The following is a 13,761-nucleotide window of genomic DNA, read 5'->3' as shown; positions in this document are numbered from 1 at the left end:
AGCACATCCTAGGTGCACCCACAGGTTCTAGCCATAAGCAAAAACCCATGATCAGCCCAACAGCTCTGACCTGCTCAACGCCGCACAAAATGGAGTGGATATGCAAATTTATATGCTAAGTCTAGACTTGAAACATCTGCTGGCATTATCTGCTAAAGTTGCAATTTTGTAGTTTTCTGGTATTACATTGGCATTATTTTGCTGTTACTGTTCAGTTAGCACACTCATTTCCCCCTCACTCTATTTCTCTGTATTCTTTCACGCTTTATGTCTCTCCTCTCATTTTTGTGATTGCAGTAGTTTCAAAAGTGCAGGCTAAATCTCTGTACAGAAAAAAACCAGCAGACTGATCTTGCTACAGGCTGTGCAAAGAACACTGAAAGTTCCATCCTTCAGCTAAACTTGCTGTTATTTTCATCTTCTAAAGGCAAAACATGTTTATACAAAAAACGTCCATAGGTTTTGCATTCAATATGCCACTTGCTCAGATGCCTAAAAATCCACCTGCACTAAATAGCGATCAGCTAGGTTGAAGATTCTAGCTGCAAGACTGTTTAAAAAAAGGGGGGGGAAGGAGCATGCACCGGGATCACCGGACAGGAGCGTGGCTATCTCATTCACAGTTCAGTACACAAATGGCAAATGCAGCCTCACAGTGCTGCCCAACTGCTCCAGCAGCCACAACTCCTCCTCCCACCGATCCAGACCTCCTTCATCTGAAATGAAAAAAGCCCTTTTAATCTTCAAAGCATGGCCACGAGTCAATCTCAAACTTAGCACACTTTTTAATTTTCTTTTTAATTATCCAGTTGGGAGAGTTATGCCCTCCTCGCTCAGTGACCTTTCACTCCTTCAAGATTATTTCAAGAAATCTTTCCTGGGAATAATCAGCAAATTTATACCACTTGCAGAGGAAATGTTTCAAGGCTTCCAAGCGCTGAGGGGGAGAGACAGCATGATTCTTCGTGTGCTTTTGTGCAGGCAGCCTTTGCTGTGTTACACAGTACCCTCAGCTCTGCAGGCCAAGTATCTGCTGGCTTCAGGCTGCTGACTGCTGTGAGCGCAATCCCAGCACATCTGCTCAAATACCTTCCCACAAGTAAGTTGTCACCGTGCTGGGTTTTAGAGCCCCCCGACTCCTTATGTGGAGCCAACCCCCAAAATGGCAAGCCAATTTATTTCTGCTGGAACTGACAAAAGGCAGGGCGCAAGCAGATCATCTTTTGGTGCCACAGAGCATTAATATGCTATTATTAATTATGTTAGCAATAATGGATGCTATTAGTACTACTGAGAGCTGTTGACCAACCGTTCTTCCCATGAGTTTTGGTCACTAAGCATAGCTTGGTTTCCCATAGCCATAGGGAAAAATTAAGTCATTACTGCCATTAATGATTTTTAAGTTAGACCAGCACTACTTACTCTCTACCCACACACTAAACAACTGTATGCAACCCTGCATTTGATTCCCACACGTTAAGCCAACCAATTACTAATTTATTAATTTCACAACAAGCCTGGAAGTGTTTACAGATCCAGGCTTGTGTTTAACCAGACTTGCTGCTTAACTTCCAGTACTCCCGTTTCAGGCAGGCTTAGGTGAAAGTGTTTACATGCACAGCAATCATGACCTACTTCCTTATAAACCTGCATTTGCGCATCTTGCTCGAGGCGAGAAGTTAAGGTGACACCACCAGTTCAGTCCTCTGACTCCACGAGGGCAATTAGTAGAGACAGGAGGTAACTAGGACCTGTTGAAACCCAGCCGACACCTAACCTGTACGTCATATAATGTGCTACCGTGCAGAGATACAAGATGTAATTTAGTCCAGTAGAGCGTCATATAACGTGCTACTGTGCAGAGATACAAGATGTAATTTAGTCCAGTAACGCTTTGAAGATTTTTCTCTGTACGTAAGTGGTTCATTAAGAATGCATTACATTTATATGAATGCATTAAATACCCCTACAGCAACAAAACTGTTAAAGGTGGCTAAGTGAATTCTTCTCCAACTGCAGTGACAGAAATGCAACAGTCCACTTAATACCAAACTAACTGCTCAAGAAAAGCACAAAAAAATACAATATTTTGTCAGAGTTCACGTTACTTAGAAAAATATTTATGCCAAATATAGTTTATTGAAGGAAAGCTTTTTCTTTTCAGCAAGACATGCCTTTTTATTTTGGCAACATTTAATAGAATACTTTTTTTATGATTTTTGCCAGTAAAACCATCCTTTTTTAGCTAATTGCCAGTGGTTTCAATATTGTACTTTATGGGTTCCTTCATCTTCAGGACTCTTTTGCAGATGTCAGTATAGCACTACTTAAAAAAAATTATCGCCATTGTTCCTACTTAATTGGCATTGCCTGAAAGGTGGGAATTCTTTGCCGCTACTATTTGGAGTAATATAATTTAGGCATACACTTTGAACTCAACAAAATTCTCCTTTTGAATAATTAAAGAGGAGAAAAGACCAATACAGATAGAGTCTCCTTTGAAGGTACCCACATGCTGTGCTGTCTCCATAATAAATCTATTACCTGCCATTCAACAAAACATTATCTGTCACAACAGTCTCCAGAACAAAAACAGTAATTACACTTGGATCTTAATATGCTCGGCACACAGTTCTGCGGTCTACAATTCAGCGGGTTTAGAAAGCAAGGAACAGTGCTCCTAAGCAAAGTTAAAAATTGGACTAATAACTATCACAAAATCTTTACCAGAACTGAACAGCCAAGGAAGATAGCTCAGTTAATACTTAGGGTTTAGGCTCTTTATACTAAGAAACTTAATAGAAGGCTTAATTGACAGCTTTGCTTGATTTGATTGCGCCTTATTAGGCACCTTCATGAAAAGCATTAAATGCGTTTGATCCCTTGCAAAGAAGAGGAAGACTCATTAGCAATGGGTGTTTACAAGTAGCCAGGGCTCAAGATTACAGGAGTTCTTCCCCTTCTGCAGAAAGGGCTTTTTAGATCTATGTTTTTATGAGAAGGGTCACGTATTGTCTCTGGAAGAGCTCAGGCTTCCATCCTTTACTTTTTCTGATATTTGCAAACAAGACAGACGGACAATGAGAATGTCAGCTCATTTGAAAGGCTGACTTGTAAGAGCCGACACAGTTCGGTACGCAACTAGCAGTCCTGGAAAATTCAAGCTGTAGGGCCAGTCAACACTAAAGATGATGATTTATACCAAGCCAGATTTTCTATGTTCTGAAATGACTACAGCGCAAATTAAGCTGTTCCCATTCAATTTCCAGTTTCTGGCTAGATCAAGTAAATAGATACACTATCTTACCGCAGCAAGACCACAACACTTGGGTATTAAAAAAAATAATAAAATAAAAGCCATCTCCTCGTCCATATAATTTTCTTCTTTGAGTTTTAAAAGCATCTGCTAGTAAGTTGAAATAAACTGCAGGTAGCCAACAAGTGTGTGTAACCGTCTGAACAAACCAGTACAGAGCCCCGTAAAATTGTATTGATAATAACTATTATGCTCAGCGTAATCACCTGAAGTTACACACACAAAATTAAAAGGTACACATGCAAATACGTATTTCCAACACCAGCAAATGACTAATACCTGTTATTGTTCCCATATATGAAAGGACACTAAACAGTGTGAGAATACTGCAATTATGTCTTGCAGTCTGATCCTACAGAACAGGGACCCATTTCTTGCTTGTTGGTCTGAATCCCAATTATTCCTCAGGGTTGACCTTTACACAATGAAATGCTCATCAGGAAATGATGCTCTTTAAGCTTTTATCAAAAACTCCAGTCTGTTAAAGTATGATGAAGCAAATGCTTCATGCATCAGGAGCATCTAGTCAACTTTCAGGAAAAATTCATTCTGTACAAAAAATGAAAAAGGAAAAAAAAAAAGTAACCATGAAGCAGCTGATGCTGTTGAGTACATCACCTATAAATACAAGGATGTATTTTCTTTGCTCAGGTACGGTAAGGGTCAGAATATATAGGATTCTACACACAAAGGGCAAATAATAAACCGAGCAAAAATTGTAGAATTTACGAATATCTTTTTTCTGTCATAGGATTCAAAGACTCCATGGAAATTCAAACGCTATCACAGCACAGTCCATTAAGTGCTGTTAGCTCAGGGATGCTTTCATTTTATTCAGCACACAAAATCAGAGGTTGGTAACTTTGCAGCGCAGCACTTTTTATTTAGAAGCCTGGAATGGAAATGAAGTGAAAGTCATGACATGGAGTCACGTGCCTGTTTATGAGGAACTCTGTATGACCTTGAATACTGGTAACAACATATATGCACTTTTTTCTTTAAAAGCACGAAACAGCAACACTGAGCTGTATGCTTAAATACAACACAGGTAAGTGATGAAAGGAACAAGGCCAGAAAAAAAAGAAACCTTTCAGATTGCTACTTCTGTGCTAGAAAAGAAAGAGTGCTCCATAAAGATATGCTTAATGATAGACTCCAGTGATCAAAGACTTCCAGTATTTCCCTCCCATTGCTAGCGTCAGGTCAACGACGACATCCAGAGCACTGGAAAACTGGGATAAATCCACTAACGGCACATTAATCGCCTCATCATATAAACACAGCTATGAGAACCCATAGGAGACCGAGTGTTTAAGGCACCTTCCTATTAAAGCTTCCAAACTGTGCTTTATTCTCTTAACTTTTACAACCTTACAAGTCTACTAATAGCCAGCATACCACTAAAATAGGCCTTATCGCCCTAGGCTGCCATTTCACAGCCATGCAAAATAAGAGTAAATCCAATTAAAACGTGTTGCTACATTTAGAGCCCAAACTACTCAAAGCATCCACACAGGAGGTTAACGCCTAGGAATTTAAGTGCATAAACCCCCCCTAAACCACTTTTTACTTAACTTTCCTGCTAGCCAGCACTGTTGTCTACTATGCATTCACAAAATGCTTCAGCCGACTGTTGGGAGTCACACAAGCACTGCAATAGTTTGATTTAAAAATAAATTCAGACAACAAATTTGGGGGACATGCAGACATTTGAAATCCATTCCATGAGTCACTACGTTCCAAAACAGTGAAAAACAAAGTAATGGTGAGTCAATCTCTCCTTCACCATTTATACTAATTTGAGCCCACACTTCAAGCAATTTTAATGTAAAGCAAGCATAAAGGAAACGGGTGCTGAATTAAAACAGTCCCTTTTATCACAAAGGGTGTAAACAAACAAATGCTGGTTAAATCCAAACACACATAAACAAGTTCAGTTATTGCTTTCATACCACACAGAGCCTAAAAGTTCAAAAATACACACAGGTACTGTACCGTTACTTACTGCTCCTCCAACACAATTACAACTGGACTAATCTGCTCCCATCTGCTCCTAAAAATACAACCATCAGACAGAGCTTGTTTTCTCAGGCATTTTGCTGACGCAAATACAAGATCAAAACATCACTCATTCAGATGAGAAAGACGTACTGGTCTCCATAATACACAAGCTAAAATCCAGCTACACCATCGTTCTAAGGTGCACATGACACACTCTTACCAATACACATCAATTTTATTACATGTTTAGTAACGTAGGTTTTGGGGGAAGAATAAATTATCCTGGCTGCCTGAATGTGGCAAGAAGAAATTCCAGAAATTCCCTTTCACCAGAAATGGCCAAAGTTTAGTCTCTCCTAAAGCTGTTTTTAAAGAAAACCTCTAATTTTTGTTGTTTTTTTTTTAAAAAAGTAGACCAGACACTTGGATGGTAAGTGCATTGCCCCCCCTGCCCTCCGTAACTAGCACTTTCATCTTCCGCCCCGAGAACTGAGACACAAGGAGATTTAGATCATTTAATTTCTCATTATAAACCCGTTAAAAGACTAGTTTTACAATTACCTCAAGGCCAGCCATTCCTCTGCAAATAAGAAAACGGGAGCTGTCAGATAGGAACAAGGAGTATTTCAATACATTCCCGCTGCGCAGGATGGGGTCAATCAAATAAAGTGCTTTGGGACTCCCTCACAACAGCCCAGCTGGGCCTTTGGTGGTCCACGTACCCTTCCCAAAACCAGCCCAGTTTTCAAACCCCAGTCGGCCCAACTCTATTCTGGGGCCACAGCACAGCCATGAAAAAAAAAATAAAAATAAAAATAATCATAGCTCTCCGCAGACCCAAGGCGATTGATGATTCACTATTTACCTGACTGAGGACAACATTCAGTACCAAAAAATAAGTTCATTAAACCTCTGAGAGCACAGTGGATTAGAAAACCATGGGAGACACACAGTGCATCACCAGGCACGCTGTATTTCTGATGCCATACACGTTTTTACTGCAATATTTGGCAATAGAAATAGCTAAGATTAATGTTGAATGCAAGGAATAACACTAAAGCGGGAGATTTCTTAACTATAAGATTACTTCTCCCTCTTTCTTCCTTTTCCCCACCAAGTGCCAGCAATGTTTCAACACCCCAACTCCACTTCCCAAGCAGGTAGCTCCACTCCTCTCATGGCCAAATTACCATGGCAAGAAATCCATATTCAGATTAATCTCTAATAAAACATTCAAACAGCTGACATTTCCTTCTCATAACCTGAAAATGGCCAAATATCACTGGATTTCTTTTCTGCCTTCAAATAAACATTGTCATAAGATGTCTTATGACAACTGAAAATACTTAGCCATAAAAAAAAAAATATGCTCCCCAGTACTGATAGAAGTATTATGTGCAGTACCACAAAGTTAGCACAATGTCTTAATGCGCTTCACCCCTGGGAATGGCTAGAGAATGGCAAATACCCTTCATTTTAAATGATTTATTTTATTCCTGCCTTACACTACATCATGATGCATCTCTCTCTACTCATCCTGACTGTCAATATTTTCTTCTTGCCGCTTTTAAGTAAAATAAAACACACTGTAACTGCTGTCAGACCGTTTCATGACCACTAAGGCTTCATAAAACAGAACATTTGCTAAAAATACATTTTTCCAGCAATACATGAACCAACATCTTCAGTGGAAGAAAAACCGTGCTGCGCAGCCACCTGTATTTTCTCCTGTAAGGATAAATGCATAAAGAAGTGTTTGAAAGTAAAATAAATCTATTGAAGAAATGGCCCCACCACAGAATCTTCCGGGGCTTGAGGTTTCTTACACGGTTCACACAAAGACACTTGACAGGAGCAGCTACAGCCGGGCAAGATCTTCCAAAAATCACCTTGTGTGGGACACCAGTTTGTAATCTGCTGCAAACTGAGACAGCTCTCCAGGGTGTGCCAGTTGACTTCCCCCTGTACCCACCAGGATCAGAAGAGGTTAACTGCTGCAGTTCAGATTAGGTCATTAGAGCCGCTTAACAGCTACTTCTGGAGGAATCCATACTAAAGATGGCTGAAGTTTCCCCCATTTAGTTTTCAACCTAAACAATGCCACTTCATAGCACAGTTAAGAAAGTCAAGAAAGTCTATTATACTGAGGAAGTTGACAGATTTGGCTATACCAGGAAGAAAAAGAAAAACATACCGACAGAATCAAAGAAATCTCAACTCGGTTTAATTTAAAAACCTTTGAAATAGTAACTGCATACAATTGCAGCATCTTCCACGGTGTCTTCTAAACCAACGCAGGGAAAATCCACAGTCATAAAGTTTCTTCTCTTAGGGGGAAAAAAAAATATCCTCAATCACTGCCATGACCTTAAGCTCCTCCTGAAGAAAAGAGTCACCAACCAAATAATACTAACAAAGACACGACTTTTATTTCTCCACTGGAATTCAACTCTCTGTTAGCTTCAGCTGCAGAAGACAAGTTCTCATGTTAGCAGTCTTTAAAAAAAACCCATACGCATACATCACTCAGTATGCCTTTAGGGATGCACACACAGCTTTACCCGTGGCTCAGGGAGGGTAAGGAGCAGCTAAAAATTCTCCAAACAGATCTGGCTTCAATATGAAAGCAAGGCTTTTGTGGGCTAATCCAAAAAAAAGCTCCCTGACCAAGCAGCCATCCATCCAGGGGTACCAGCACCACCAAGGGGGTCACTGCAAGGCTGGGAGCGCGCAGCCAGTGATGGATGGGGGCTGTTTAAATTGATGCTGTCACCAAAGGAAACATTCATCAACCTGCAGCCCAAATTATCCCACTATTTGAAAAGCTGTTTCCCCTTCTGATGTCTTTCCGTACTGATGATGCAGAATAAGCAAGGGGCCCGTATTCAGAGAACCTTATTTCCATCCAGCTCCTTACATGTACTCAACGTGAGAGCCAGGTGCCTCGAGAAAACAGTTCACCAAATCTAAGCCTAGCTAAGAGCAGGGCTTACAGACAAGTGACAGATTGGGATGGATTTTAAACCGTATGAATGTGGCCTGTTAAGGAACAGCAGGAGAACAACCTACCCTTGAGAATCACTTAACTCCTTCCCTTATCCACAGGGCTCTGACAATACATTTTCAACTCCTATTTGCATCTTTACTAAAGCCAAAGGCTTGTTTAAATCCATGATAAAAATCTCAGGGCTTGTTTAACCTCACTGCTAACCTAAGGTTGAATTTGTTTCAGTGCATCTCCATGTTAATACTGCTCTAATTTCAAGCTATCTGGATCAAGACTTGAAGCTAGGAGTAGGGTTGCAAGAGCTCATCGACTACTAATCCAATTGTTCTACATATCTCAAGGATTACTTTCCAGTTTACTAACCTGAGCTACTTGTTGCAATAATCCTTTACCAATAGTGAAATCACTAGGCAGATCAAGGTGCACAGCGTTGTCAGCCCCAGCTCTGTGCATCACATCAGCAGCTAATCGCTCTAGTATTTGTTCTGCTTCTCTGCTACATTTTACAGCCTGCATCAAACTCCAGCTGCCAGTAAAAACGCTACCCAAAACAGAGGGGTTTTTGAAGCTTAAACTGGGCAATTTAAAGCTTGGTTAAGTATGGCAACAGTGCGATGCAGTGAGGATACACACACATATTAAGCTCCCTGTGACAACAGTGTATTTGGTATTTTTGTCTCAGCTGGTCAAGTTCAACAGCAACAGGGAGCCTAGCAATTACCTGGCACTGAACTCATACTGATAAAGTCAGCTGCATAGGGCAAATTATTAAAATGGAAAAAATTAACATGCAATGTCTTTACCTTGTCTCAAATACATCTGGGGATTTCCCTTTCCTGCCAGAATCTTCTCTGCCTGCAGCTGCCTTTTGGGGTCAGCCCCTGCCTGCACTTACCTGGAGAGCTCACAGGACACGAGTGGGACCCCAAGCTGCGTTAAGTGTTTGTCTTCCCCGTCTACAAAATGACAATGATGGCTCCAAAATGAAAAGATAGGAATAAAAGTCTACAAACCTTACTGCCTGCATACCCATCTTTTATGAAAAAAGGCAAAAACCACTGACAACAGAGATAACGGTATAGGTAGATAGTCATCTGTTAGGTAAGGAAACCTGACAGAAGGCTTTCAACAAGATTTTTTCGAGCACTTTTCTGTGCTTCCTACATCACTTATTTCGACCCAAAATGTACCTTAAAACAAAAGAAAATCACACATGATACCGAACGGGGCTCACGAGCCAAAAGCAGAAAACAGAAATATTTACTGCCTCGATCTGCACTGGAAAGAAAAAAATAAAAAACCCCACAAAGACCACAAAAAAAGCAAGCAAATAAATGAAAAAAAAACCCACCCTCAAAGCGTATCACGAGAACGGGATCAGGCAAGAAAGCGAGGCCACCCCTTCAGGAGCGGGGGAGAATTAACCTGCATTTCTCCATCCCATCTGCAAGCTTACGACTCTGCCACCCATTTTGTTTCAGATTAAAGAAAAAAAAAAAAAACCAAAAAACAAACCACGTTAAAAACCCAGATTCTCTCAACGGAACAGAGAAAACACAACACCCGCACCCAGGGGCACAGCCCCGGGGCCGGCCGAGCCTCGCAGGGCAGGTGCCCCGGCCGCAGGTGCCCGCCTCAGGCATCCCCTCAGCCGCGGCCGCCCAGGCCGTGCCCCAGGTGAGGCGCCCCTTCCCCTCCGCCCAGCACAGGCTAGGGGCCACGCCGAGCCAGAAACCACCGGCACGGAAAACATGGCAGGGTTTAAAATATAAATACGAAATAAAAAGGAGAGGAGGAGAGGTAGAGGCGGCGCAGGAGCCGCGCGGCCAAGGTGAACCGCGGCCGGGCAACATGGTGGAGGCTGCCGGGGAGCCCCGACCCAACGCCCCGGGAGGAGGAAGGGGAGAGCCCCGGGTGCCTGGGGATGGAGGGCGGCTCTCAGGCGGCGGCGGGGAGCCGGGATGGAGGTGACAGCGGGCGGGAAGCGATAGCAATGACCGCGGCGGGCTGAGGGGAGAGCGCCGCGGGGGAGGCGCCGGCGAGGCTTCTCCCTCAGGGCGGGCGATCGGCGGCATCTTGCCCGCGGGAGGAGGAGGAGGAGGAGGAGGAGGAGGTGGACGGGCTCACCTGCCATAGCGGGCTGAGGGCGGCAATGGCGCTGGGGACTGCGGCTCCGCTCCGCTCGGACGGCAGCGGCGAGTGCGGCGGGGCCGGGGCCGCCCCGGCAGGCAGAGCACGGGGCGGGCCGGGCCCCGCTCCGCCCCCGACAAGATGGCGCCCGCCGCCCGCCGGGCCGCCCTTCTCCCCTCAGGGCACGGCCGCCATGGCAGCCGCGGGGCGGCGGGGGACTGAGGCGCCGGGCCGGCTGGGGGACGGGGAGGGCTCCCTCTCCCTCAGCGGGGCTCGGCGCCCCGGGCCGCTGCGTCTGGGGGCGTCCCTCCCCCCCCCCAGCCCCCAGGAAAATGGCGCTCGCCTGCTGTCACCACGGGCTGCCCTCAGCCCTGGCCCTTTCTGCGGTTTGGCGGGATTTTGGTTGTTTTCTGTTTTGTTGGTTTCGTTTGTTCTGGTTTTTAGGAAAATATCCAGCTTTTATAATAAGAGAGTGAGCTTAGTGGCCAAAAAAAGAGGAAGGCTAAGGAAGTTGAGCCCCCCAAACGATGGCACTTCCACCGCATGCACATCCCTCTTCCTATAATCTTGTTTTTATGCGCTTTTCACAGTTTTCTGGCTGGGGAGGACAGTAAATCTGACATGATCCCCCATCAGCACATGTGGCTGGGGGGGTCCAGGCACAGCGCAGACATTGCTGCTGGGACACCCCATACCAAAGACAGATGCCACCTCTCTCGCCTCCCTCTCCGCAAAACCTGAATTTCCTAATAGGCTTTGATAACATTAACTTGCTTTAATTTGGCTTCTGCCCTTTCCCGTAGGCGCAGTTCTCGGACACGCCGCAAGCAGCTGGCCCGTGAAGCCTTTTGCTGCTCCATGCTTTTCTGGGAAGCCGAGGCTGAGCCCCCGCAGCCGCCTCCAGTAATTTCTACTTTTTCTCCCCGCAACGAAACTGTGCTGTGAACATCAGCCTGCTAATTTACAGTAGGTGTCCTTGAGATAATATTGACTGATGCTGAGCTTTCTCCCCCCCCTCAGCCCCCTTCGTTATTTGATTAAGGTGCCTTGTAGCTCAAAGTCGATAGGAAAGCCTGTGCTCCCCAGACCAGTGACACTAATTGTAATCCATTGCATCATTTTACCCAGACCTGCGATCCTTTGTTGATCTTTCAGGTCTTTGCCTTAATAGTTGCTGTTTGCGCTGAGTTCGGCTACCGGGAATGTTTACCGAGTATTTGTTCACCAGCTGTCCATCCTCTTCCACCCCACTGCCCTATAAAGAGGGTTTCATCAGATCCCGTTAAAAGCCAGGAGCTTATTTTAAGACCATAGACCCTACGAGGCCTCTGGAGCATTTGTGCTTCTTATCCACATGCATAATTTTTTCCACATTCACTGCAATACTCTCCACGTTAAGCTTCTAAACAAGGCTTTCAAATGAACCATATGGAGAACTATATAGGACACTGGGAAGTCACAACGCACCTCTTCTGCTGCTCTAGATCATGAATATCGATCCCGTAGCATTATTCAATACCTGGCCATATCCTAAACATACACACAGTTAGTGCAGCTTTTAAATGTTAATAGCCTTTGTTTGTCAGGGTAGAGGAGCCATGATGTAAGGAACATTTTAGTAATGCAAGATTGATTGAGACTGCAGCAGTTCTGCTGTTGACAGGAGTTTGTACCAGAAGATGGATCATATGTATTCAGCGATGCAGTCTCCCTGTAAGGGCTGCCTGTGTTCAGGAATCATCAGCAGAGATGCAGCTCTATACTTTTGTAATTGTTTTAAAGTGTTACGGTTTTCTAACCCGCCTCTGCCTGTGGAAGATGGCAGAGTGAAACACAAGTAGTACGGTAAGAGATCTGCAAGTGAGAAGTTCAGACACGTGCATCAGTCAGATTGAAATTTAAGAGACAGAGAGGCCTTGGGGTCAGGATAATCCCAAGGACAAGCAGGGGAAAGATGATAAAGGTGGATTTAGCGCTCCAAGAATTGAATTTGACATAGCTAGACCCCCTGGAACCACGGGCTCAAACCCAGCAAAGCATTTTTCAGCCCTTTGTTCCTCTTAAATAGATAAATTACCTTCCGGGTGGCCTTCAGTGCTGTAAAGTATCACAAAATGCCCCAACATTTCACTTGTTCAGGGAGCCAGAGCCCATTCTATGCTGTCACACAGTCCTGCTGTCGAAGTAAAAATAATTTTACTGGGATTATTGGTATATATAATTCCTGTTATTAAAATACAGTGAAGAACCATGAGGTATTTATAAAAACATTCAGTCACTTTCTGCCTGAATGATTTACAGGACCATAAAAAAGTTGGAAGAATCAGAGACACAGGATGTGCATGTGCGTGTCCTTCATAACAATGCCATCAGGAGAAATTGGCAGTCATTAATCATTTGGTGTGCCAGACCTTTGAGACCCTAAAGGAGACATGTTCCCTTTGTTGTTAGCTTTGCTTTGCTTCATCTAATCTGGGAGATTATTTGAGCCTTGCAAAACTCACTCAGGGATTTACCTGAACAGGTGAGGTGTTGCTGCATCTAGACAATTAGTCCCAACAGAAGGCTTGTGCCAGTCTTCCCACTCTAACCGGTGTAAAATACCTGTCCATCAAAGATACATAGCCTGAATTTCTCCTGTAATTGCCCTAACTGGCCTAAATTCCTGTAATGCTGACTTTCTTCAGCTAAGACTACAGTCCTGGAGTCCCCGTTCCGCCCTCTGTTCTTTGTACTAATCAGTCATTATGCTTGCTTTCATAATGCAGGATAAATATTATAGTATTAATGTAATCACAGTAGTAACGATTAGCAAGTGCATGAGCAAATAGTGCTTTGTGATATTTGCCAGCCTGAGTCACTGCAACATCTCCATGACAGTGAGCAAGCAGGGATTTGATTTTGTGGTGAGGTTGTGCCCATGTGGAGCTAGGAGCATCCAGAGGGAGATACTGTTGTGGGACAGTCAAGCCTTTAGTCCAGGCTGTGTGTCCTTCTCTGCAGCCAAAGAACACAAAACTGTTGCAATAATCTGAGGTAACTTTTAATGAGGATGTTCCCCAAGCATGCCAGCTTTATTTTGTTCGTTTCTTTATGGCTCGGTGCAAATGAAATGGTAAGGACAGGACTACAGAAGGTCAGGGTTTTCTCGAGATGCAGCATGTATATTACTGGCATAAATTTAAACGCCGAAATGCTTTTGGCTGGCATTTCTTCTGTTTACTGAAAATTTCCATTTTAAACCAGCGTTGCCTCAACTGGGACATGAATCATTGATCTGAGTGCAGGATCTCCAAAAGACCAAATC

At 43.8% G+C, this 13,761-nt stretch overlaps 1 protein-coding gene across 4 annotated transcripts in view; it reads right to left on the bottom strand.

Annotated features, from left to right (window-relative positions):
* SLC23A2 (solute carrier family 23 member 2) overlaps nucleotides 1-13,761 on the bottom strand; it is a 66,190-nt gene that overhangs the window by 42,180 nt on the left and 10,249 nt on the right. For 2 of the 4 annotated variants that reach the window (XM_037371388.1, XM_037371387.1), the window contains exon 1: nucleotides 10,452-10,547. The gene's annotated coding sequence lies outside the window, so the exon portion shown is untranslated. Of the gene's footprint in view, nucleotides 1-10,451; nucleotides 10,549-12,531; nucleotides 12,631-13,761 lie in introns of those variants that run through there. The other 2 variants (XM_037371385.1, XM_037371386.1) reach the window with 2 other exon arrangements.

Source organism: Falco rusticolus, chromosome 20 (assembly GCF_015220075.1).
Source record: "Falco rusticolus isolate bFalRus1 chromosome 20, bFalRus1.pri, whole genome shotgun sequence".
Lineage (NCBI taxonomy): Eukaryota > Metazoa > Chordata > Aves > Falconiformes > Falconidae > Falco > Falco rusticolus.
The sequence above is the reverse complement of the archived record's forward strand: the minus strand, read 5'-3'. Positions and strand labels throughout refer to the sequence as shown.